This window comes from Bemisia tabaci, chromosome 7 (genome assembly GCF_918797505.1).
Source record: "Bemisia tabaci chromosome 7, PGI_BMITA_v3".
Lineage (NCBI taxonomy): Eukaryota > Metazoa > Arthropoda > Insecta > Hemiptera > Aleyrodidae > Bemisia > Bemisia tabaci.
Window position 1 is genome coordinate 19,859,397 of NC_092799.1, and position 27,561 is coordinate 19,886,957.

Consider the following 27,561-nt stretch of genomic DNA (forward strand, 5'->3'; position numbering starts at 1 on the left):
TTCTTCGAAAGGAAACGTTTTATCGAAGGAAACTTGGCAACTCCCGAATGTTCATACGTTGTTTCTCCTTAGCACGACAGAGCAAGCCGGCCATGCTGAAGGGAAACGCCGTGTGAACCTTGGGACGTTGCCAAATTTCCTGGGACCAATCGCAAATATTCGGGAGAATTCGTAAAAATTTTTCTTCCGATCTTTCGTAGAATTTCGTTCGTCATTTGCTCTAAAGTATCCGAAATTTTCGAAGAAAAATATTCATAACTTTCTTCAAAAATTAATATTTTTCGAGGATAAGTTTGGCAGCGTTCGAATGCTCATGTTGCGTTTTCCGCAGCACAGGAGCCAAAAGAGGGAGCTTAGTGAGATGTGGCAACCTCGCTATTAAATCCTGCCCTTATCAAGCGCCGTTCGCGTCTTATCTCCGCTTTCTGTAATGAGCTCACCGCGGTGGCTCCCGTTTGCGGGCGCGGCGACCTGGGGATGGTCGTCCGAATTTTCCGCTTCAATCGGTGAAAATTCCGCGACAATCGGCAACACTGTAAAGCCCACCACCTCCTAGTTGAAAACTGAGTTTTTTCATTTCTACACTGAAAAAAAATTCTCGGCGTTCTTACCACGGTTTGTTGGTACCTTTACCATCTCACTTTTTTACCAATTATTAGTAATTTTACCAAGACAGACTGGTAAGCTTACCTAAAAACCTTATTTCTACTATTTTTTCAGGTAAGAATACCACTTTTATTGGTAATCAATTCCCGGTAACTTTAAAATTTTATCTCGGTAATTCTACCACAGTCGATAAAAAATATTGGCGTTTTCACCAAGGTCCAGTAAAATTACCGAGAAAGTTCAATAATTTTACCGAGATTTATCGGTGAAATTACCAATTCCATAAATGGTAATTTTACCAAGAAAAAACTGGGATCAAATAGAACCCTGAATTCATGGTAATTTTACCTTTTTCTTTGTAAATACACCGAGATTTTTTTTTCAGTGTACGACGTTTCAATATTCTGATTCAGGGACTTATTCATATTCGTTTCTCAAATAGCTCTTTTACCTTGGCTCAGGTGGATCTCGTGCGGGGCACCCCCTCCGTTCGCCTGAAAAAGGGAGGAAGGAAAGGGAAGAAAGACAGAGAGTAACGGTCGAAAATAGAAGGAAGGCTGCTTAGATTTAATAATTATTCATGACGAAATTGACTCGAAGTACATATTAAATGCCTTACAATTTCGAAAATTTCCAATGGGAGCCCCCCAGACCCCCCTTCCAAAGTGTCTGGATCCGGCTATGTCCTTAGAAAGCCAATTTTTGGTTTATATTCTGATCACGGGAGGTTTAAGGAAACTGTCTTAATACATATACAAGAACAATGTTTGCGAACCTCGCGTATAGTTTTGCAGTACACCTTTGAAACGGATCCTTGGAAGGGATTGCAGTGATCCGCTACCACAAAAAGTACAAAATACTAAAGAAAATACATTGTGAGTTTTGTAAATTGTAATGTGGCTTCACGCGGGTCTTACAGTTGAGAATTTCCTCTACTTTATCTTGCACTTTTTACATCGGCAAATCATTATAATCATTTGCAAGCAAGAGTTAAACTGCTGCATTTTATTCGATGGAGGCAAAAATTTCCCCTTTTATGATTCAATTTTGAGGGCTTACTCCTACAGGAGTTGGGTTGAAAGACATTTCTACAACGTTTTTTTGTCCGCACACCTGGTTCTTCTATTAGTTTATGTCCACGCGTTTTTTCGGCAGGGGAGTTCTTGCCATAGTACCTTAATATATTTTTCGAAGAAAGTTCCGTACTTTTAAAGGATGCCTATCATTCTTAAAATGTTGGTGCGTCTTCAATTTCGTTTGATACTGTGCAACACCTCTGTTGTGAAATAGTTGCTTATTGAGGCGCGGCATGCGGTTGGCCAACTCCCAACGTGCAATGGCGCCTACAAACCTAAGGGGATACTTCAAGCATTGCGCAATGCATAAAGTATCCCCTTAGGTTTGTAGGCGTTAGTGCGCGTTGCGCGCCGGTAGCACGCCGCGCCGCGCCGCTCCGCTCTGCATGTGTTATGGCTCATAATATTTAATATATTATTTAAGTTCATATTATTTAAGTTCAACGATCAATTTCGATAAGAATTACTCTACCGCTAAGAAATTTTCTTATAGACAAACGATCGAAACTTCCTGCGCATTACGTTAAAAGCATAAAATACAGTTTTCACAGCTTTATTTATTTTAAAAATGGACCCCCCCCCCAAAAAGCCTACACATCGATGAGCTGGTGCGCCATTTAAACGAATTAGCACTAGTATACTAGTACTCTAGAGGCAAGTCGAAATCAAAAAGCGCTGCCTATCGGCTGAGCGCTTAAAAGATAAAGCTGCATTGTATCATACGTTAATATCATACATTAAACCTGGTTCCGTTGCGCAAACTATACTTAAGTGCTATGATTTATAATATTAACCTTATTCAGATGTAAAAGGAGTTAACAGGTGTTTCTTTTTAAGCAGCTGCCGAGGAAATGTAGAATATTAAAAGTGTAAGGACTATTATAATTCTCTTTATATTTTTTTATATTTTAATTCGTTTCTGAGCATTCCAACTTCTACGGAAATTATTTATATCCTCTCTCTCGTCATTCCTCGAAGTTATAAAATTTTGCAACAAGTCCCGAAGGCAAGTAAGCTGAACACTTCGAAAGACTAGGAAACAATTAAGCCGGGTTCCCGAGCTTTTTACGACGTGCAAAAAACAAGGAAAAGTTCTCAGGCAGAAAGTTAAAAGTTTCGACTCTCCTCGAGGTACTCGATCTCTTTGAGGACTTTTTCACCCGATGATGTGCGAAAGAAAAGAATAGGCAAGCCATGACAAGTTAAAGTTCTAAGGGGCATTCAAAGTTGATAACAAGATAAAACGAACTCTTATTCTCGGGGTGAGGCGTAAGAGAGCATATTTGTGTTTTGTCTGTAATGGGTCACAGCGCCGTTTTCTACTTTTCTCTCTCGCTGAAAAAAATGTTAAGTCTATATGCGGGGCAGTGGCGTGGCGTGAATTGCGATGTATCGATTGTTATGCCATTTAAACCTATTGTGAAGAATCGATCATTAAGGTGTTCGCTGCGAACACCCTGTTTATCGATCCTTTTTTATAGGTTTAAAGGGCATAATAATCGATACATCGCAATTCACGCCACGCCACTGATGAAGGGCTTGGAGGACAAAAGTCCAGTTTTTAAAAAATTGAGATATTCATGGTTTCGAGTAAAACTAGTCTCACGGCATATTCTGTGAAAAATTCGCTCCAGAATTCCGATTTTTAGGCATCAAAAAGTCAGTTTAAACTTTCTTCCCGCCGTGATGATCCATATAGTTTCTAAACTTCAAACACGTATTTCTCGAAATAGCAAAAACTGAATTCATGTGCCTTGTCTTCCAAGCCCTTCATACAATCGAATGTGCTGTAAAAAAATGTGATAGATCGACATTATAATCGCTTCAATGGAGAACACGTATATTTTGGCAGATTAGAGCATGCTGTCATATCTACTTCGATAATCGCTCAATTTATGAACCAAAAGTATCCTCGTGTTCAGCTCTCTCAGTTGTTTCCACAAATTTCTTCAAAGTTCAGACACCTGCAAATTCTCCATTGCGATGTCAGGAAAATAAAGTAAAAATATGATTGATTCCATCAGAGTTCAGATTCACTCAACCCGATGTCGACTGGAATCAAAATTTCCGGCGACGTGGGAAATCACGGAATTTTGGGAGTAGCCTGTCACGTCAGCAACTTTAGCCGGCTCGGACCGTATTGAGTTTCATCAATTCGATTAGACTGTCAGAAAGGTCACTGGTTCAAAAATATCACAGAAAAAGGTTCAAATTGTGGCCAAAACCTACGCCGATTACCTATGTTCCTACCGAAAGGAGTGAAGACTTCGGCATTTCGTTGATGGACATCTATAATGCACGAGCTCTCTTCGGTGCCTGACATCTAGCAAATTGGCTTTGTTGCCGCTAACCAATGAAAGCTCTTTTTAGAATCAGCCTCTTATTCTCTCACAGCTAATGAAAACGAGTAGATCAATTCATCGTTTTAGTTAAAACTCATTAATTCAGGCCCTTGAGTTTGGGTTCGAGGTTTTGTTTTATTGTTTTTATCGATGTGTTTCCACGTCAAGTCGATTAAATTATGCAAAAAGGAATCACTAACTCATTTTAGAAACAGCATATATCGATGGACAAAGTGCGAAATTGCATATCTCCATTACGGTGTTTCAAAATGTCCGCTTCTATTTCATTTTTTAGAGTAGTAACAAGCCGTCCTGATAGCTTGAAATTCCTAAAGAATCTGCTAGTGGAGAAGAAAAGTCAAGGAAGTCTCCGATGAATGGAGATGTTGCATGTGTGAGGGATTTGTGATTTGACTGTTGATTCTCATGTAAAAGTTCGCGAGAAACACGATGGTGCAACTAGTTTTCTCTGAAATCAACTCACAAGTTTTCCTATGCATACAGTTATCTAAATAAATGAGCCAGAAATTCGGTCATACGAACCGAAAGTTCAGTCGGACAAACTGGATGGTTTGGATGATATGGAACACCGGACGTTTGGTTCGTATGACCGGACTTTTTTTTTCAGTGTAGAACATGTCACTTTATCAAGAAAAAAAGAGAAAAAAATCCCTCTTTTTCGCGTTTCAAGGGCGGGAGCATTTCCTCGCCTCGTTACCCGGCCGAAAACCCGCCGATCAGGTGGCAGGGTTAAGTGATCGATCCACAATTAGGGCGAACATCGGAACATTTCCTGGGCGTCCCCTCGGGTTTATCAGCGGTCGCCTCTCTCAATCTCGGTCTCGAAAGCGAGTAGCTCCCAAGCTCCCGTTGATTAAGCAGAGTACAAAGACGTGTTTTCGTTTGTAGGCGAAGTTTCAATAATTGAAAAAGGGGAAATATACATTCGCCGAACGGGGAGCTTTTTCTTCGCGGATCGATTCTCGTTACTCGGCTTTAATTATTCGCCCCGCGCGCGCATCGATTATCTCGACGCTCCCGAATCGATTGTTAACACGGCCGAGATAGGGATCTATCGATCGAGGTCGTTCGACTCGATGTATCGGACTCGCCGACCATCTGAAATTCTCAGAAATCATCCCCTCGGGTTTGGGCAAACAGTCGGAGTTGTTTTGCCCCGAAGTATTCGCTCTCGCCGAGGCTGGAACTTCGAACCCCCCTCGAAATCCACCCGTTTTCCGAGTCGGGCGAGCGGATTACCGAATTAATATTTGATTCTCCTTTAATGTACGTTAGTAACTTGTAATATCGCGAGTTTGCTCGTGACATGAGTGTTGCGCACCCCCATTCTCTCGCGGGAGGTTCGAACAGTTTTACGCAAGGACAGAGGGTATGAGGGATGTTCAATGCTCGAGTAGGAGTGACTATGGACTTGTTCTGCCGTGCTAAGGAAAACGCCGTATACTGGAAAAAAAAAAACAAAAACACACACTGGATCTAGAGTCTAGACTCTTGGAAACATTGACAAGAAAAAGGACTCTTGATTCAATCAGATTTAAACTTAAATCAAAAGGAAATCCGCTCAAATTAAGACGCTTGGTTCTTGATTTAAGCTTAAATCTGATTGAATCAAGAGTATTTTCTCTTTTCGATGTTTTTAAGAGTCTAGACTCTAGATCCAATGTGTTTTTTTCCAGTGTATGAATCTTTGTGAGTTGCTATATTTTCTCCAATAAAGTGTTCATTCTCAAGCAGAGATATGAATACTCTCTCTTAATATTTTCAGATAATTTATGTCTGATTGCGACTAACATTCTCTGAAAATTTGGGAGGGGGAGGGGTTTTACAGATTTCCCTGGAAGTTCGTATTTTAACAGAAGAATTTATTGGCACAGTCTGAAGGCTCATAAGACGTTTTACATGTCAGCACGAAAGTATTGCGATTTGACGCACGAGTCGAAGAGAGTTGGACGAGTATTAAAATGGACGGTTGTTAAAATTGAGCAAAAAATGTAGAAGAAAAATTTAGTATTAAACGAACCACCATAATTTTGGTTTGACTTTGGGTTGGGGGATGGGTTTCTCAAACTTTCTCCTAGAAAATTGATCCGCGGCCTGCCAATTAAAATAACTCTGTTTTGAGTTTCGTGGACTTAGGTACCTTTCCCAGTGGATGAATACACCCATGGTATTGACAGGATTCAATCTTTTGCATTTTATTCCGTGTCAGCGTACAAACTGTATTAAGAATAGAATCATGAGGAAACTCATCTTTCACGAAGCCTATAACAGGAAGGTAAGTGGTTACCATGCACGTAGTGAATGTACTTACGTTACACCAGCGTTGAGAGGAAATGTGCGGCAGAGCTATGATATTGCGGCTTTAAGGGCTTATGGGCTCTGAGAAATATGAAAGTTACCTTGGCGGGGTGCTTAAAATGAGAGAAAGGACCGTTTTCTAGAGCTTCTTAACGTTGCCACTTCATCGGGAAACTTTCATCAGCAAGACTTTGCGGCAATGGTGGTTTCTGCTTGTACGTTGGAAAGCTCCAAGCAATAAATTTAAGCGTCCACTAGTATTTCTATAAAATACTGACGTGTGTATTGATCTATTCTCAATCATTATAAACGTATACATTATAATGATTTTTCTCCCCTTGAAATGAACATTTCTGTTTCATACCAGTAATAACCGATGGGTATGGCGTAATGTCAACATTTGTCGCTTTAGAAATCGAAGCACCTGATGACTGTGACAATACTTCTCGGTTGTGGTGTTTAGAAATTCTGCTGCTTATATTAAGGGACATTGTGGTGATTTTTCTAGGATTTTCCATCCAGATCATTGTAAAATTACCAAAAAATCTATATGAATAAAACTGTAAGGGTCGAAATCTTGTGATCTTAAATTGTAAAGAGCCGCCGGACCGATTTCCTTGAATTATTTTGCAAACGAAAGCTATTGATGTCCAGATGATACCGAAAATCCGAAAATTTCAATATCCGCCCTTGAAAGTTTTCCCGGAGCTTTTCAAACTTTTCTATGTAAATAAAACTGAAAGGGTCGGAACCGTGTGATCCTCAATTCTGAGAAGCCGCTGGACCGATTTCCTTGATTTTTTTTGCAAACGAAAGCTGTTGATCAACTTCTGGTATCATCCGGAGATGATACCAAAAATCCGAAACTTTCAATATCTGCCCTTGAAAGTTTTCCTCGAGCTTTTCGAACTTTCTTCAAAAAGTAATCTTTTCCAAGAAAAATTTCGGTAACATACGGCATTTATCTTCAGGACGGCCTTTTTTTTATTTCTTTCTTTTTTTTTTTTTTTATGTATACAGCCTATAGTAAACAGCTCTGGCACAAGTCAAATTTACAATTTATACAACAATTACAACGATTTAAGCAAAATAAAATTATACAGGTTCCTCAAAAAATTATTTTAGATTATAATGAGCTTTATTTTTTACTTTTATTTTCAATCGGTTAAGGAATATTTTGACGGAACTTTCTCTGTACATTACTTTTAACTCGTCGGTCAAGGTGTTGAAAAATATAAATGGCAGTACATCCAGCGCCTCAATCAATACTGCGTTTGCGAGGCAAAAGAATCTCCTCTCGCCATAAAATTTTTCTCCTCGAGGTGGCAACATGAGCTCTAGGCCTCGCGACGCTTCATTGCAAATTTACACGCCGAGATTATTCCATCGAGCGTATTTTGAAGTTGCTGCTGTTGCGCTTAACTTTCCCCGACCGCGGCCGGTGGGGGGGGGGGGGGGGGCGCCGAAAAATTAAGTCAAAGAGTTTACTGTTTCAATTTCGCTCTCCGCGGCGGCGTGCAAACATAAAACTCCGGCCTCAAGTTGGCCGGGGCGGCCTCTTAGCCTCGCCACCAAGGAGCGCGCAATTTATGAGTCGTTTTCACCTTTTAACTTCCGCTTACCGGCGTCAAAAGTCGCAAATTTGACCCAGCCACTGCGCCAAATAGCGCCGAGGTGAGTTCATTTTAAGATTTTCTCTCTTAAACCTTCAGTTTTATGGCTGGAACGATCCGAGAGAGGATCTGTGAATGTAGCCGCTACACAGTAGCGTGCTGCGGTGCTGAGGAAAAACGCAGTATGAACATTTGGATTGCATTTTGCAAACAGGAACCAGGAGCATTGCAATGTTGCTAAAATTCTGAAGCTTCTTTGTCTTGGAAGAAAAACCTGATTATCTATAAACAGTTTTTGCTTTTCTTGCCAAGAACTGTAAATTTAGGACAAAAATCATCAAGTGAATTTCATACTATCAATACTATCAGATTGATTTCTACTTTCAAAAGTCAATCATAAATTGATACTGAAGTCGCAATTCGTCTTATTACGACGTCTTAACTCGTCATATTACAATAATTCGCGTCGACATACTAAAGGTTTTATAGGTGAGCTGTGGAACTTTAAAAGCATGACGCCGCGTCATTGACGCAGCTTGGAGCGCCTTCAAATCCAGCGATACTCTCCGCTTCGCCAGGCAGTTAGTTTAGTTGCCTATTCAAACCAAACCCAACTGATTTCAGTACACACGTGCAATTGTGCTAGCTGGTACCTCGCATTCAAGAAGAGAGAAACGTGTGTTTGAATTTAAATCATAATTATCAGTACTCTCCCTCTTTTTTTTTTGCCTTTGAATTTTTACCTGATTTATTCAACACAAATGCAGTTTCCATTGCAATTTTCCGGCGACTACTAATTGCCTGGGACAGATATAATCGATAAATCTATGTTCGTTGTACACATGTCGATAGCCTTTTTTTCTGGCCGTATAAATCCGATAGACGCACATCCGTAATTCATGCTTCAAACAAACAAAACTCCTCTCGTAAAGTTCAAATGGACTGCGTTTAGCAGAAAGGAACCAAGCCACATCATCTATCGCCAAATTTAACCGGGTAATTTAATTTTTTACAAGAAACGTTTGTGCAGATTTCTTCGAAAATTTTGAAGGAATCTGCTTCGTCCCGTTCAGAAATTCCGTCGGCATTTACACAAAAATCCGCACTACCGTTTTCATGTAAATAATAAATTTCCCAATAAATTAAAAATGGCAATCGCCGGTGTGGCTTGACTCCTTTCTGCTCTACGCGTTCCGAATAGTCTTTTACGATCGATCAATCACATGATGTCCCAACAGCGTTACAGGATTATTAATTTTATCTCGACTCTCTTTTCGATTGTAATTAAATACGAAATTCTGTCAGCGCAATGTTAAATCCATCCCTTTCAATTCACTTTATTATCCGTGACGCTTTCGCCGGAGGTGCGGGCGATGAAAAATCCCGAAGCTCCCGCCGGATCCAGCTCATTACGGGCACGTAATTACATCGGAGAACAATGATCTCCCGGCTGAAACTTTTCGACTCCTCCAGTCCGCTGATCCGCCATTCAAAATTGAGTGTAATTAGAGGATAATTACGCGTCATAAAATGCTCAGATGTGTATTCTTCGGAATGAAACGTCTCGCGCTCCGGGATTGTTCCGAATGCAAAAGTTACGGGCATGGATGCCGGAAAAGTCGCCGATTCGCGCGGCTCGGATCCGGAGCGCGCGGATTTCGCTCACGGTTTGACAGGCGGCGTTGTAATTGGTCCGTCGCGAACTCCGAAAAACATCAATCATAACGCTTTTAATGGCACGCTTGAGGTGCTCGGGAAAGCGCGCTCCCGCGCAATACGTTTCTTTGAATGACTCGAGCGCCTCGAAAGCAGCATCGCCGGTTTTCCGGAAAATCCGTCCTCCGACTGCCCCACTCAGAAACAACGGATTTTTCCAGGGTGTTCACAAGTCCGGAAGGTCCGGAAATAGTACACTGGAAAAAGAAAAACACATTGGATCTAGAGTCCGGACTCTTAAAAACATCGACAAGAAAAAAATACTCTTGATTCAATCAGATTTAAGCTTAAATCAAGAACCAAGCCTCTTAATTTGAGCGGATTTCATTTTGATTTGAGCTTAAATCTGACTGAATCAAGAGTCCTTTTTCTTGTCAATGTTTTCAAGAGTCTGGACTCTAGATCCAATGTGTTTTTTTTTTCCAGTGTACTGATTTTCTAAAGGCGGTCTGGAAGTACTGAAAAAGTGCGGAATTCCGCAGAAGCACCGGAATTTGTGTCATTTTCGTCGCAATTTGAGCGAGAAATTCAAATTTTTGAAATTTAATTTTGTCGAATAGAGGCACTGAAAAAGTAATGATTTTCTCTGTTGAGGGGTTACTGGACTTCTTGGGAATGTACTCAAAAAGTACTGTGAAAGCGTTAATTTTCGGCCAGCCTGTTTTAGCATAGACGCCCTGTTTTGAGGTTCCGCACTGCTCTCTTCCCTACAGTGTGAAAGTTACGATCGGAGGTCATCGCACAGATTCGCCTAATGATGACTGGTGACCGAAGAGTTTAGCAATCAGTGGCGTGGCGTGAATTGCGATGTATCGATTCTTATGCCATTTAAACCTATGGAAAAGGATGGATAAACAAGGTGTTCGTAGCGAACACCTTAATAATCGATTATTTACCATGGGTTTAAATGGCATAACAATCGATACATCGCAATTCACGCCACGCCTCTGTTAGCAATGGGCTACTAAACCTTGCGTCTTCTAATAATGTAGTAACAGGTGAGTTGATTCTGTGGTGATTTATATTTAAATCCATGGCAATCGAATACACGGAAAAAATTAGAATAGTCGACACAACCAGCGGCTGGTTGAAAATGCACCAGCTACCGTGCGGTAGTTACGATTACTACCGCGGTGGAGGTCACAACTAACCCGGTAGTTGCATCAACATTCATGGTTGTTGATGTAACCGTTACTCTGAAAAATAGCCAAATTTCCATTTGTTGGCAACATTGACGGAGAAGACTCGGATATTGGTGACTTTTATCAAACAGATGCGAAACGTGAGTCTGTCTGTCACGAATTGTAAACTACATTATGATGAGGCTCCATGCTCAACGCCGTCGTGTTAAGGAAAAACGCCGTATTAACATTCACACGTTGCCAAATTTTTTTTCCTGGAATGCGGATTCTCCAAAGAGCCAGCGAATTCATCCCCTCCGAATTTTTTAGGGAATTTAATCCGCCATTTTATCTGAAGTTTCTGAAAATCGCATGGAGAAATAATAAAATCTTTTCTCGAAAATAAATAATCCATCGGGAGAAACTTGGCAATGTTCGAATGCTCATACGTCGTTTTTCGTCAGCGAGGTGAGGGGGCGTCGTATCGAGCTGAAAATTTCCCCGAACGCCCGATCATTTGCACATGACGCGCCAAGGTTTCGTAATGAGCGGTTGTGAGGCGTGAACGATCGATTATCGATATTTCCTCATTTGAAGCTGTGGTAAAGAATCGATTGTCAAGGTGTTCGTTGCAGACACCCTGTCTATCGATCTTTTTCCGTAGGTTTAAATGGAGGACCAATCGATATATCGCAAAACACGCCTCGCCACCGGTAATGAACCGCCCTGTACCGACGAGCCGTTCGATTTTAACGTCGTTGAGAAAATTCAAAAGTGTGAACTTAGATCGTCTTTTCCTGGAAGCATGTCAATTATTTCACCGGTATTATCCCCTCAATGATATTTTGCAGTTACTGTGTCGGGCGCCGCCGTGCTCGGAAAGTGGCCATCTGGTGCCGAATGAGGAGATAATTATCAGTGCACCACGCCGAAGTTTCTACTCCGAGATTAACTAAAAATAAAGTAGTAACTAACTCCTCTCTTCCTCTTGCAAGGAAATAATATTTTAACTACCTAATTATTTAATTAACTAAGTTTTGAAAACAGGAAGGAAAATCGTGATTTTAGATCCTTTCGTTGATTCTACTGTCTGTATAGCGCAATTTTATATGGCCCTTTGGATCGAGTTTAATTGCTGATTCGCACCTAGTCTCATCGACTTTCCGTTTCGCCTTCAATACCCCCCCGCCTTTGCAGTCATGAATGCGCTTAAGTGCGCTTCAGCTAGAATTGCATTTAGCAAATGGGTGGTTTTTATAGGAGGATTATAATTAGACAATTGGTTAGAAATGTAAACAAAATAATATGAACTATGCAAAACAATAATCCGGGTATCGGAACTTGGCTGTTTTGAAAATGCCTGCAAATGCGGCGTGATACCTAAAGCATTCCGGAGAGTTCAAATAGTTGTATCATTGCGCCGTAAGAATGTGACGAAAGACTTAAATGGAGATAGCCTCCATGCACGCAGGGCTTGTCGATTTCCTCTGAAATTTTTGCAGTGGTGAATGCATAGCGGAAATGCGCTTCAGCTAGAATTGTATTTAGCAAATAAGTGGGTTTTATTGGAGGATTATAATTAAACAAGTGGTTAGAAATGGAAACAAAATAATATGAACTTTGCAAAACGATAATCCGGGTATCGGAACTTGGCTGATTTGAAAACGCCTTTAAATGCGGCGTGATACCTCACGCATTCCGGAGAGTTCAAATAGTTGTATCGTTGCGCCTTAGAAATGCGACAGAAGGTTGCAATTGAAATAGCCTTCATGTCCAGACTCATGAAAACATTGGCAAGAAAAAGGACTCTTGATTCAATCAGATTTAAGCTTAAACCAAAAGGAAATCCGCTCAAATTAAGAGGCTTGGTTCTTGATTTAAGCTTGAATCTGATTGAATCAAGAGTATTTTTTCTTGTCGATGTTTTCAAGAGTCTGGACTCTAGATCCAATGTGTTTTTTCTTGCCAGTGTAGGAAATATAAGCGACTTGGGAGCAGTAAAAGTTGTATTCAGGGAAGAAAGATTTGAAGTTTTATCCCTCCATAAGACTCAATGTTAAGACACCCGTCCTGCCCAGACCCCCAGTTTTCGCCCCCTACGCCCAAAATGACATCCCCCGTCCAAACAACCGCGAAATTCCCCCGACGCGCCAACATGTCAACTCCGGCCTAGATTAGGGGGTGAGGAGGAATTAGAAATCCTCCCACATACATTTGAGACGCCTCGCGCATCGAATATTCAGGGATTGAAGCGTGCGAGTACCGACCAGCCGGCTCTTCACCGAGTCAATACCGCGTAACGGCAATGGAAACTCAATGTTGTCACGCGGTTTTTGATTAGAGACCGAAGTGTGCGCGGGGGCAGGGAAGAGGTGTCCCCGGAGTAAATCGACGTGTTAATTGAGCTACCAACAGCGTTCTGCCGTGCTAAGGAAGAACACTGTATGAAAATGGAGTTGCCAAATTTCTCTGAGTAAAGTGTTTGTATTGAGAATGAGGGAGAGAGAATGAGATTGCACCATTGAAGTGCTTCACGCAAGCAAGATCAAATGGACCGCCCGGCAGAAAGGAACCAAACCACATCAGCTACACTGGAAAAAAAAACACATTGGATCTAGAGTCCAGACTCTTGAAAACAGTGAGAAGAAAAAATACTCTTGATTCAATCGGATTTTTGCTCGAATCAAAACGAAATCCGCATAAATTAAGAGGCTTGGTTCTTGATTTAGGCTAGATTCTTATTGAATTAAGAGTACTTTTTCTTGTCGATGTTTTTAAGAGTCTGGAGTCTAGATCAAATGTGTTTTTTCCAGTGGATTGCTTTTAACCACGCAATTTAATTTTTACAAGAGAACGTTTGTGCTGATTTCTTTGAAAATTTTAAGGAATTTGCCCCGTACTATGCTGAAAATTCTTTGAAATTCGTACAGAAATCCGTGCAATCGTTTTCATGTAAACTTTTGAATTGCCCAATTAAATTTGGCAATCGCTGATGTTCCTTGGTTCTTTTCTGCTGAAGGGTGTTCGTTGCGAACACCCTTCCTACCGATATTTTTTCCATCGGTCCAAATGGCATAATGATCGGTATATCGCGAAGTACGCCACGCCATTGCCGTAGAAAAAGATCGATAGACAGATTGTTCGCAACGAACATCTCAACAATCGATTCTTTACCATAGCTTCAAATGAGGTAATATCGATAATCGATCATTAACGTCTCGCCACTGATGCTCATACGTCGTTTCTGCTCAGGATGGCAGCGTTCCGCTCGGCGAACCGTTCCGCCCGATTCCGAGGAGCAGGGCAATCGAATTTTCGCTCCCCTCCGAACCCCCGGGCCGGGCCGCTTCGGACCCTGTCCCGAAGAAAGGGACGGGATAAATGTGGTCATTTGGGTCCTGCGGCACGCGGGGACGGGGACGAACAATCCGAATTAAGTGGTATTCGCGGTTTTAAGTATTAGAGCTATTGATGGGGGACGCGGGGCGGGGGCTTGCGGCGGTCCCTGCCTCCAAATTGTCAACTGCCGACAATCATTGCCCCTCGATAAACCCCCGAATAACCGCGGAACTCCATGAATGTTAATCCAACTCACACAGCCGCGGCTGAAATGCGATTATGTCGGTTCTATAGGAACATTCTCGATGATTGTCTCATCTGCGGCGACCGCCGACGAGGAAAACCGGGAGGTTTCTCGAGGAAAAGAGGGAAATAACCCAAAAATTGGGGAAAAATTCAACCGCGGCGTACATAGTCTCTACCAGTGGCGTGGCGTGCTTTGCGACATATCGATCGATACGCCATTTAAACCTATGCGAGAGGATCGATAAACAAGGGGTTCGCGACAAACACCTTACACTGGAAAAAAACCATATTGGATCTAGAGTCCAGACTCTGGAAAATATTGACAAGAAAAAATACTCTTGATTCAATCGGATTTTAGCTTAAATCAAAAGGAAATCCGCTCAAATTAAGAGGCTTGGTTCTTGATTTAAGCAAAAATCCGATCGAATCAAGAGTATTTTTTCTTGTCGATGTTTTGAAGAGTCTGGACTCTAGATCCAATGTGTTTTTTTTCCAGTGTAAAAATAGATTTTTTACTACAGCTTCAAATGGGGAAATATGTATCATCGATCATTCCCGTCTCGCCACTGTTTCGTAGGTTTGAACGGCAGATCAATCGATGTATCGCAAAGCACGCCACGCAACTAATGAGCATTCGGACGTTGCCAAATTTCCCTGAAAAATTTATGGAGTTTTCTGTTGATTTTCTCACTGTGTTACATAGTCCCTACCATCGGCGTGGCGTGCTTTGCGAGATATCGATTGATCTGCCGTTTAAACCTATGCAAAAGGATCGATAAACAGAGTCTTCGCAACGATCACCTTAATAACCAATTCTTCACCATAGTTTTAAATGGGTAAATATCGATAGTCGATATTTCACGTCTCCCCACTGGTCCCCGCACTACCGCCCTTAAGGAGGATATAAGGAGTTTAGGATAAGGACTTATACTCTATAAGTTAAAAATCACCATTTGGACGTATTTTATGGAGTTTTCTGTTGATTTTCTCACTGTGTTACATAGTCCCTACCATCGGCGTGGCGTGCTTTGCGAGATATCGATTGATCTGCCGTTTAAACCTATGCAAAAGGATCGATGAACAGGGTCTTCGCAAGAAACACCTTAATATCCAATTATTCACCATAGCTTTAAATGGGGAAATATCGATAGTCGATCTTTCACGTCTCCCCACTGGTCCCCGCACTGCCGCCTTTAAGGAGGTTAAAAGGAGTTTAGGAGTTTAGTCTATAAGTTAAAACACCATTTGGACGTATTTCTGTCAAACGGACTTAAGCGCCATAGGGTGAGGAAAGTAGAGGGGGGCTTGGATTGGCGGCGGAACCGGGCGTCGGGATCATTCCGTCCTATGCTCTCAATGCTTTTCCATGGCGCTTAGTTCCGTTTGACAGAACGCGCTATCCGGCATTCTAAATTCCTCAAAAGGAACTCAAATTGGCGCTTAGCTCCTTTTGATCGAAATACGTCCATTTTGCAATTTTGTCATACAGTCGCCACAGTCTTCCTGGAAGATTGACTGTCTCATCAGTTGGCGTTTACCCTCACAAAAGAACGCAATTCAATTTCAATGTTACCGAATTTTTCCTCGCAAATCGCATATTGATCAGGAAAATCATGGGCATTTCTTACTGATAATGTTATTGATTTTTCGTCAGATTTCATGCAAAAATCAGACGAATTTTGGACAGTATTGCATAGGTTCATTCTTGTTAAACATTGAATTGTTTGGGTCAATCTTGCAAGCTTGGAATGAAGTTACGTTCCTTTGTGCGGAAAACGACGAAGTGCAAGCCAACATCGTTTCACCAAACAATATGGTTTCAGGACATTTTGTCAACGATTTTTTGTCCGCGCACCTTTTTTGTCCAGTAGTTTACGCCCACACGTAAAATAAGCAACAGTGACTTGGTCCAAGCGTTATATTTCAGTCGGTATGTAAAATTATGTTGACAATATGGAAATGAGAAATTGAGAGAGAAGGAGATGTTGTTATGGTTGCTCATTTTCTAAATGAAATGTTACTTTCTCCTTTTGAATCATCTTTTTAAATCGTCATTGGTGAATATTTGGTTTTATTTCTATCCTTAAAATATTGAATGTACAATATACCTTATATATGCATGGGTACTTTTTTTTTTATTTTTTTAATTTTTTCTTTACGAAATTATTACTTCATTTTGAAGACATTTATATTTTTAAAACGAGACAAATGTTTGTAAAACCTTTTCCAAGCGACATTAATATCAATAAGCCGTAGTTGTGCCGACAAAACCTGCAAAAATGAATAAAAGAGGAAAAGAAAACCAAGAGGCACGCAATCTTTAGTTTTAACCCATTTGCACATCGATCTTTTAGAGTCAAATACGACAAATTTTGAGCGTTTCGTTGCGCGTACACTTCGCCGCAGCATAATAAAAGCACAACATGTAAAAGAAAAAATTAAAGTGCTTTGGAAATCATTAAATTTCACACGGAACCACCAATATTTAAAAAACACACATTATATTATTATTCTCCTTTTATAAATTGATACATATTTTTTTCCCATCGATTTAAATGAGAATAATCATTGCTAACATTTCAAAATCATGAGTTAAAAAGCGCTTACTATGCGAGTATAAATATGAAAAAACCCTTCCGCAAGCGGCAGGGTTTTTTCGTGGGGTTGCCGGCAAGTAGGGGACGGTTCTTTTTGTAGTCCGCGCATTTACCGCGGCATGAGTGTATTTTCCGAAGGGTAGTGTCACATTGGGGTATGAAATCATTTACCCTACCCCTCTTGACACAGATATGTTTCAAGAAACAGTTCCCCTTGACTGCGCAACTCCTACCCCCCCTCACCCGTAAAAACTGTAAATTGCCACTATTATAGAACGCGTCGGCCGATTTCGCTGAAATTAAATAGAAAACCAGTCTTAGTAGATATCTAACTACCATCAAAATTTCAGCTCAAAATATTCATTTTTACTCGAGTTATCGCGTGGACAAAATTACACCTCCCCCCGTTTTGACCCCTCGCTGTGCGAAAAGTAATTAACGTATTCCGATTTTTTCCTCACGGTATCAAAGTACTCTTAGGGGACTATAAACCCCAGAAGTTTTGTTTCAAGAAACTTAAAAATTAACTGCCACTCAACGCTCTGAAAACTGAAAAATCCTCACGCTGGCTGAAATACATGCATACATACACCCTTACATACACCCTTACATACATATATTATAATAACTAACTAACTATATATGACAGAAAATGAATGACTTATATATTCGTGATCTACGACTCGAGATCGGTGATCTTTACATGGTCCCAGGTCTAGGTCCCACCATGAGGGAGAACGCAATAGTGTATCTTTCCTTTGGAAAATACACTAAAAGCCGAACAGAGCGGATCGGCGTGCTGCCAGCGCGAGAGGCTCACAGGCGCCTACAAACCTAAGTGGATACTTCACGCATTGCACAATGCTTGAGGTATCCACTTAGGTTTGTAGGCGCCAATGCACGTTTCGTGCTGGCCGCCCGCCCAACGTGCGGCTGCGCCTGAAGCAACTATTTCACAACATATGTGTTGCACAGTATTGCACGAAATTGAACGTGTTAAAAATGACAGGCATCCTTTAAAAGTACAGATCTTTCCTCGCAAAATAAATCAAGATACTTATCGTACACAGGAAAAATCTAAGAGCCTTTAGCTGCGGCAAATATAGAGGTTTATCCGGTGCAGGTATAACAAGGTGGGAATTTCTTGAAAGATAATTAAGTCCTGTTATACCAATGAGGTGTAGAGAGTTTTAGTGAATTTTGTCTCATGGAATTGACGCTCCCTCATTTTTACCGAAAACTCTCAACTATTATTAATCTCCGTTGGACCAAACAGACAAAACAAAAAAACAAGCAAACCCTCATTCTTCCAAGACATTATATATTTTCATCCAAAAAAGTCGTGAGCAATTGTCGTTTGTATTTACATGTGGGCCAATTAACCTTGGGTCTCAACTGGCACGTGGACCAAAACTCCCGTGCCGAAAAAACGCGTTGACGTAAATTACTGGAAAAAACAGGTGCGCGGACAAAAAATCGTTGACGAAATGTCGTATAACCAACAATATAATTGAAAGAAGCGCTGTCATGTTTGAGATCTCATCTATATTTCACAGGCATAACACTTTGACAAAGGATTCACTTTTTAGGGGTGTAAATTGCTCCAGGCTACTGTAATGTTCTGTAGCGCTTTTAGTTTGCAACGTGAAAAGGTCAACTCAAGGCGTTTATCAAAATTTTGGCACATTTCTACGATGCGGTCGGTTTCCTTAAAATGACACAACAAACCAAAGGGCCTATAAAAATGATTATACAATTTTGAACGAGCTGCATTTCTGTAAAACAGTTATCAGCTTTTGAGACCTCAATTCAAAAGTAGATGTGTGCCAAAATCGTATGGTGGCACAGGAGATAGCAACCGTCGACAAAAAAATACAAGAAATGAAGAAAAGGAATCGCTGCCTCCAAAATTTTCAGCGGACTGTGGAATTGATAGACAAAGCTATAGACAAAGCAGACGTAGAGAATATGGAGGGATCCTATTGGTTGGAATTCGTGGTTCTTATAGACTAAGGGGGTAAATAATGGACTAACTATAGGGACTCTCGTGGGTTGCCGATAGGTTGTCTATTACCTACCTCCTTTGTCCATTGCAACCACCCGCCTCCACCAATAGGACCCCTCCATATCCCTTTTTTCTTCTTTGTCCATAGCTTTGTCTATCAATTTCAACATTCAGCCCGTTGGATGTATCCACTGCGTGTCCGCGTGATTGCGAGGTTTAGAACAATTTGCACCCCTTTTACATTTCAACGACTAATTCAATCTTGAGAATTACAATTTTCCAAGCCGAGCGTGGTGCTTGAACCTTTGCCGAAAAATCGAAGTAATATTATGAATGATATCCTCCTGACTCCGCACGCCGGTTTGCTCATGCCCTGTCCTCCATAGCATTCGCACGTCGAATTTGTCGTCTTACTTTCTTCTCCTTTCTGTCGCCGCCGTGCCGCAATCTTCAGAATACGCACCTCCGATCAGCCCCAAAATAACCATTAAAGTGATTACGATGATTTTGTTGATAGCCATCTTAACTTTAAAAGCTGTAGAGATAGCTGGAAAAATTCATAAAATTGCGTAAAATGAATTGCGTTCAGTAAATTTGCAGCTTAGATTTACTTGAAAAACATGTTTTAATTTGGAATGACTATTCTAGGCTCATCTATAAGAGCACCTATCTGTATAGGGAAACTTATGGTATACATATGATGTTTGTAAATTGAGGCAGAAATTTTCCTAATCGCAAAATTAAGTCCAATTTTCAGCGTGGAAATGCAAAATAATACTCATGAAATCACTGTTAGAAATTAGTAAGAGTGAATATTCCCTGTAGGGCCTTAAATGTTTTGGAACTCGAGGGTGTTTGGACCCAATTTTGAGGTTAGATATACCGCACGTATATGCCGAAATGGCATATGAATGAAATGAATATCCGTTTATATCACTTAGTTATTTGACACTGACGCGTATGAATAAAGTAGTACAAATCATAACGCACAGATCCATTAGTCGAGAATTATGCATACAAGCTCATTCAGTAGAATATTGCATTACGTTAGAGAGCTTAAATGAAAAGGAGACTCTAATCTCTCTGATTTAATTTTTTCTGAGATATATTTATATTCCGAATATATCCCAAATTACAATTCTTCTTGTATAGGTATCTTATTCCATACATTCAATGCTTTTTCACTCATGAGCATAGTATTTCATGATTTTTCAAAAAAAGAAGAAGAAGAAAATACTTTAGTGTTAAGGAGCAGTAATTTCGTTTGTGATTACAAATCCACGTCATATTTTTTTGGCAAGTAACGACCCTCTCCTTGTTCTTATTTCTGAACACTGCTAAAATAAAACACTACTTTAAAATCAACCTGAGTCTCAAATCGGGTTGAAATGAAGTTCTTTTAAATGCACGGAACTAGAACCAATATGCACAATTTTAAAGTTGAACAAATTCTTAAAATACGAACCTACGTGGCTTTGAGAATCTACGATGCCGTAGAGAATCACTTCAATGTTGAGGCTGATCTTCAACTGATACACCAGCAATACCACTACGCCTTTATACCTCACAGTTTTTTTTTGAACAACTGATTTTTTCCTCATCATCCAACGTCTTTATGCAATAACGATCCATTATTGACCTCATTGTTCAGATTATTGGGCCTCTCTTCCTCATTTTTGTCTTTTCAATAATCCGATAGAATTTAAATATAAGTGCGGCAGGTCCATTTCATTGTCTTGCTTTTTCCTGTTCCCAGTTTAATGCAGTTTTAAGATCCGACCCAACCTGGAATTTGGCTCAGAAAATACTTTAGTTTGCTGAGTGACGTATTGAACGTATTTGTTTCACAAAGTCGTAAAATCGTTGTTAATTTTACAATCTGTTCGCTAAGAGGGAAAAAAGAAGCTATCACAGTCAGAAACATGACTCTTCGATTAACAGCCAAATTATCCATACCACGTGAGAAATCCGTGTCACAGATCATTGTTCTGTTTCCAAGTGACGTAATGACGTAAATTGCTAGTTCGCATAGCTGATCGTGGAAGCTCTCTTGCAGAGAATCTATCTTTTATGAAGTGGCCTCTAATATTGGAAACTTTGAAACGCTCCTAGTTTTTTTAATTTTTTGAAGTTTCTATCTTCTTGTTTGCAACTGAAGCAAAATCGACCTCTGATAAGTGACGGTAGCACCAAGTCAAAACTCTAAAATATCAAGAGCAGTTTTCTTACATGCGTCATAATATAATTGAATCGTAGTGCAAGACTCGGAAGATTTCTGTTGAATACTTAATGCAAGTTAACATACCAAGTTCAGTTCAAAGAGAGCCTTTTCGGTGCAGTGAATAAAAGCTCTGTTTTTATTTAAACAAATGTTTTCAAATTCCTCTCTCAATTTCAACATAATTACTGCTGTCCTCTCCCAAATTAACATTATTCATCAAAACACATATCTATCTAGAATTGAAGAATTGCATTAAAGTTAAACATTTTAATTCCCCTACTCACGAAGTGCACCAGAAAGGAGAACAAGAAGAACAGTGTGCACAAAAAATTCTGAGAATGAAGGAAAATATGTAATTTTTTTTTTTGGGGGGGGGGGGGATTTTTATCGAACAGTATGACGTTAAAATTAAAATACATGACGGATTTTATGGGTTCTTTGACTGAAAATCGCTTGAGAGGAACAGTGGATTGTGTTTTCCTTTTTTAGGAAGGAAAGTGAACGAATTTTTCTTAGCAGCTAAATGATCACACTCAATACGTGCGTAAAGTGAATGTCTCGAAATTGAAAGCCAGTTGTTGTGCATAAAAGAGAAAATCGTTAATAAGGTTTACTGCCTCGCGCTGAGAAAAAACAAAAACAGCAACCTGATCTGTGCGCTCAATCATCTAGTAGTCTTGGAGTGGAGGACATCGTTTACTACTTCACTTTACGTGTAGAAAATTGTATTCTAAATGAACCTCCAAATGTTCCGTATTCTAAATAGTTCGTAGAGCAGTGTTCTATTTCTTGGTTCACTATTTAAGAAAATCCATTCTCAAAGAAATTCTATTCTGTTCCCGTATTGAAGGTAAGTTCTAGTCATCTTCGACCATACTCATAGATCAAGATTTACCATACCTTGAGTTATTTACACCTAATGACTCTACTCGACTCTAATGTGGCTCTGACGTACCAACTTCAGTATATTTCCGACTTTATTTTCATATTTTCAAAGGTGATTTTCAGCACGAACGTACCTTAAGGATTTATCAAGTTATAACGGACTGAAATTTCGATCTCCTCAAATTAATTCAGCCTATGGTTAAAAATTTAAAAATATCGATCGAAGCAGTGGCGTTCCAGCAAGTTGGCAACACTGTGCATACTCAATTAAAATGCACCAGACAGACTGCCTCATCTAGAATCGATTGTTTGGCATACATTTAAATGGGGGAAAAAACAAAGTTGCCAACTTGCAAGAATCACTTTACTTTCAACAATGTAAAAAGAAACTCATTTTTCATCCTTTGGGATAAGGTCCCTTTCCTCGCGGACAGTTGCATTTCCGGAATCAACTGACAAAGTTCAGGACTCTAAAATCTGGAGAGCGTTTCTCTCGGGATCCCCGAAGAGAATGAAAGGGGGGGCAGTCGCGAGTTGCGACGGCTCGCCGCGCACTAGCGCGGTTATATTTACATTTCATTAGGGATATGATGCGACAAAAGAAGCCGGAATTAAAAATTCAGCAGCGTCGCCGCCCCCGCAATCCTGCATCCTTCCACCCTGGGATGGGCTCCGGAAGTCCGGGCGTTTGTTTGCGGAAACGGAGCCAGGAAGCATATGCAGGTTGCAGGTGACTGTAAATTCAGCGCCAAACAAAGCTCCGCGTATTCTGCCGTGCGCTAAGAAGAAACGCCGTATGAGCCCTCAAACGTTGCCAAATCGCTTTTGATAAAGTATGGATTTTTAGGAAAATCTGTGAATATTTCTCCTTCGATTTTTCAGAGAATTTTGTTTTCTCCTGAGCAATTAGTTAGCGCGTAGGAACGGATACAATCCTCTCTTAAGCACCAACTAATTGCTCGGGATAGAAAACATTTTTTCCCTGAGAAATTACATTTCTCTTCTCTGCACTGAGTAGGTGTTTAGGAGATAAATGTTTTCTCTCCTGAGCAACTAGTTAGTGCTTAGGAACGGATACATTTCTCTCTTAAGGTGATTTGATGGACGCCATATTTAGTGTCAGAACGGCATGCGATATATCGCATCAATTCGTTCCATTTTTTCAGCTACTCGTCATTTTTCTCCAATTTTAAGATCGCAATTCTGTTGTCAGGAGACTAAAGAACTCACTTACCAATTTTAACAAAGAAATTCAACGTAATAAAGGCGTGGTTTTTTCAGAGAGAAAACATCGCATTCGATACTGATATCGAAACTGCACTCGAATGCTATATTTTCTCTCTGAAAAAACCACGAAATTCGTACGTGAGTGCTTTAGCCTCCTGACAACGCAGAATTGCAATCTCAAAATTGGAGAAAAATGACGAGTAGCTGAAAAAATGGAACCAATTGATACGATATATCGCATGCCGTTCTGACACAAAATATGGCGTCCATCGAATCACCTTAAGCAGCAATTGGTTGCTCGGGAGAGAAAACATTTCTCTCCTGAAAAAAAAAAAAACAAGTCTCTCCTCTGCATCGAGTAGTTGTTTTCGAGAGAAATGTCTTCTCACCCGAGAGACTAGTTGGTACCTAAGAGAAGAATTTATACATTTCTAAGCACTAACTGTGCTCAGGAGAGAAAACATAGGTCCCTTAAACACCTACTTGATGCGAAGCAGAGAAATCTAAATTCTCTGAAAATTCCAAGAGAAAATATTCACAACACTCCTTAAGAATTAACAATTTAATCGGAGGAAATTTGGCAACTCTCGAATGTTCATACGACGTTTTTCCTTAGCACAGTAGTAGCATGGTGCCCTTCTATGGGCAGTTTAATGTGTCTACGGGCTTAATTTCCAGGGTGTCTACGGGGTGTGTTGAGTTTGTAAAATCGGTAAAAGGTCCATAGTTTGAATGGCCGGGTTAAACATTATTAAAATCATATAATTTCACTCAAGCGTGAAACGTCTGGGAAATCATTTTTCAAACTCTTACATTTTTTGCCAAGTCGATACGCTGCAAAGTTTTTCTGCTATGCTTTCATTTTCATGAAATGCTATTCGTAAATTTTTGACATGATGATTTCAGGGAATTTCTTTGACTAAGCCAAAAAAATGAACCCGGATTTGCCAAACATTTGAAACCATCCGTGGTTTTGTTACTACAAATTTCTAAGATGGAAATAATGAATTTGCTTGTCACCACTCTCGACGAAACATAGGAATATTATAAATCTAGGAAACCAGGGATAATCACTAGCGAATGCATGCACTGAGAAAAAGCTATGGCTTATAATCCAATTAGTGGTTCATATGGAACACCATTAATAGTTCTGTATGAACGAATGATTATCGGTCTGTGAACCAGACTGTGGTAGCTCGAACCATAATATGGTATATATACAGGCCCGCCACATCCCATCTCGGGCCCTGGTACCAATTTTCTGGCCCGGGCCCCTAGCACAGGGGGGGGGGGGGTGTCCGGGGGGCCTCCCCCGGGAAATTTTTGAAATTATAAATCTATTTGGACGCATTATGAAGCTCTTATGATGGAGATTTTCCATCAATTTCTGCAGAATAATTACGCCTTTTTGTTTACTTTCAGCACCAAAAACTTTCGAATTGTTGCATCCAAAACATCTATAAATTTTTTTTGAGGGGGCAGATGATAATTTTCAATTCTATGGGGAGCCGGGCCCCCCTGGACTCCCCTTTCGTACGTCTATGGCAAGGGAGTTAAGCCATTGAAGTCGAGGATGCCCAGAAAGGAGCCTCTTAGCATCCGACAACGGAAGAAAATGAAACACAGTTACTAAAAATATCATTCTACATATACTCAAAATCTTGAAAATCTCCAAAAAAGTAAGAAAAATTTTATAGTGCCCTAGCGTGTTTTTGAAACTTTATTCACCTTTTGCGGAATTTTTAGGGTAATTTTTTCACTTTTCCCTACGAGACAAGGGTTACACATGAATTCGTAGTGGTTTGTCACCTGCGTCACGGGCCCCTCCAGGGCCCGGGCCCCGGTACCAGGGACCCAGTATCCCCCCCCTTGTGGCGGGCCTGTATACCATAACCAAGGTAAATGTACTATGCTCTCTTTGTCAACACTCCCCCCTTACAATCGACCATATTTTACTTTCTTGCCCTAAAACCTATGCCACACGTATCAAAATTCGAAGTTCTCTCCCTCTTAACATCCACCCTTTGTGTTCAGATAGTCCAATGGTAGTAACAGAAATGTTAAAACTTTTCAAGAAATTAAATTTAAAAATTTAAAATTGTCTAGTCCCCGACGTAAATAGCCTAGATGCTGATCGTCGTTAACTAAAACTAACTAACTAACTATTATATGTTGCCTTCATTACTATAAGTGGTGTTCCATATGAGCCACTAATTGGTTTATAAGCCATAGATTTTTCTCCGTGTGGGACGTTGCGGGATGGTTTCAACTTTCAACCCCCCCCCCCCCAAGAATATCAAAATCAAAAATTCCCTCAGATCCCCATTTGTAATGACACAAAATATTTACGAAAAAGTTATCATAAATAGGATCTGAAGGGTTTTCATAATTTTACACTGTTGTATTTCCCGTTTCCTGGTTGAGGAGAGGGTTGAAGCCGTCCTGAAATATTCCAGGCATTCTGTTTGTTTTTAGCCTTCATTTCCTATTTTGTTGCGATTTGTTTCGATAAATTGGGCTGCATTTTGCAATTAGGAACTATAAATTCTGGCTCAGTATAAAAACAACGTATGAGCCATTAGTTTCCTTATGCACGTAAGTGTTTTTTCGGATGAGCAAGATATTATAGTTCCTATTTGCAAAATGAAGTCCAATTATTCGGGCTATTTCTGTGTCTTATTACTCTTATGTGTGTTTTACCTGTACCTAATTTGGCCATCTAAAGGACTAGGATCTCGATTGATTTCGAAAGACGTGAAAGTAAAAATAACAGAATGCACAGTAACTTAACGACAATCATTTATTGCAATTTTGAAATGTATGCTCATTTATTTAGTCAGGAGGAAATTAACAATATAATGCTTGATTTGCTGTTTTTTCATTCGGATAAGTATATTCATTGACGTAAAAGTGGAGTGTGTAGTTGATGGACGAACGGTGTCAGATTTTTTCAGGGAAATTTTCAAAGCGTCGGAAAGAAGAAGACTTTTTTCCTCTTCTTTTTACTGAATCAGTTTTGAAGTTTCGCATTTTTGAAGTTTAGGAAGTTTTTGAAGTTTGGCGCTCTCATCTTTTGCTCGAACACTCCTCCTCCGCATACACTCCTCCTGCGAGGCCCAGAATTGCAACTAAAACAATCACTAGGATTTTTTTGACTGCCATTTTTTAGACTGTGATTGTAAGCCAACCGATGAATCTATAAAAACACAGTGAACAAAGAAGAGATAAAATTAACGCACGCATTTTGCACAAAGCTCATTAAAGATCTCTTTACAATTATGTCTGAAAATTAGCAAAAAATGTAAGTATTTCAAACCAGAAATGAGGATCGCCTTTGCTAAGAATAAAAAATAATCAATACAAGCGCTTTAATCAGCGATTTTATCTCATTGTTGTGCAATGCGCATGCTCAAAGAGAAACTATATTGTAACTATTATCAGAGAAGTTTTTTCTCAACTTGTGAAGCCAATTTTTTTTCTTGGTTTAGAATATCAATTCTTAAGGACATGCAAATTCCATCAAATCTATCATTAACACTTAAAATAATGGAAACTTGGGAGCTTGAAAAGAAAAATAAAAATGGAAAAAAGTTTTTGAGGGTTATCTTGTTGATCAGGAATTTATTTGTCTCGAAAAAATCAAATAAACTATCTGGACGCAGGGCAAGAAAATAATAATTTTTGCTTACCTCTATAAAAATGAATGACACGTCTACTGGTATGATCACTAATTCTTCGAGTGGAACGTTTCAACTGACACGCAGATATAGTTGTGCATTTATATATTCACGCCATTCTGTTTGTCTCTGCCATTTTCATCATTATGCAAGTAAGTTAATCCTAAAAAAACCTCCATTGTTAAGTTTAATTCCTCGCTTAACTTTTTTACCGTATCAGTGATTTGTATTATTAGCTTAATTGAAATCCATTACTATTATCTACACCTATTGAAGTAACTCTTTTTACTATCTTTCCGGGTTGCTAACCATGTGCTCTAATCAATTATACACATTTGGGACGTTGTTCTAGAAAAATCCTCTGAACAAGCCTTGCTTTCCACAGCTTAGATGGAGGCAATGCAAAATCGTGGAAATTTCTCTGATCCTTGGTGTTTTCAGTATTTTTTTCTCAAACTTATCAGTAAATTTTAGAAGTTTCTCCCATTCAGTATGTTCGTAATCTTTTTACAAGTTGGTAAGAAAGAGCACGCATTATTTGTTTATTACATGAACATTTTAGTTTGAAAGA

The 27,561-nt window shown here is 39.9% G+C and overlaps 1 protein-coding gene and 1 long non-coding RNA gene across 2 annotated transcripts in view; one reads left to right on the forward strand and one right to left on the reverse strand.

The window, feature by feature from the left end:
• ASPP (Ankyrin-repeat, SH3-domain, and Proline-rich-region containing Protein) overlaps window positions 1–27,561 on the forward strand; it is a 687,069-nt gene that overhangs the window by 251,836 nt on the left and 407,672 nt on the right. The window lies entirely within an intron of this gene.
• On the reverse strand, window positions 18,501–21,507 carry LOC140224982 (uncharacterized). The gene is made up of 2 exons (XR_011900199.1): window positions 20,446–21,507; window positions 18,501–19,527 (listed from the first exon to the last, which is right to left on the reverse strand). It is a non-coding gene; the product is annotated as an uncharacterized lncRNA (long non-coding RNA).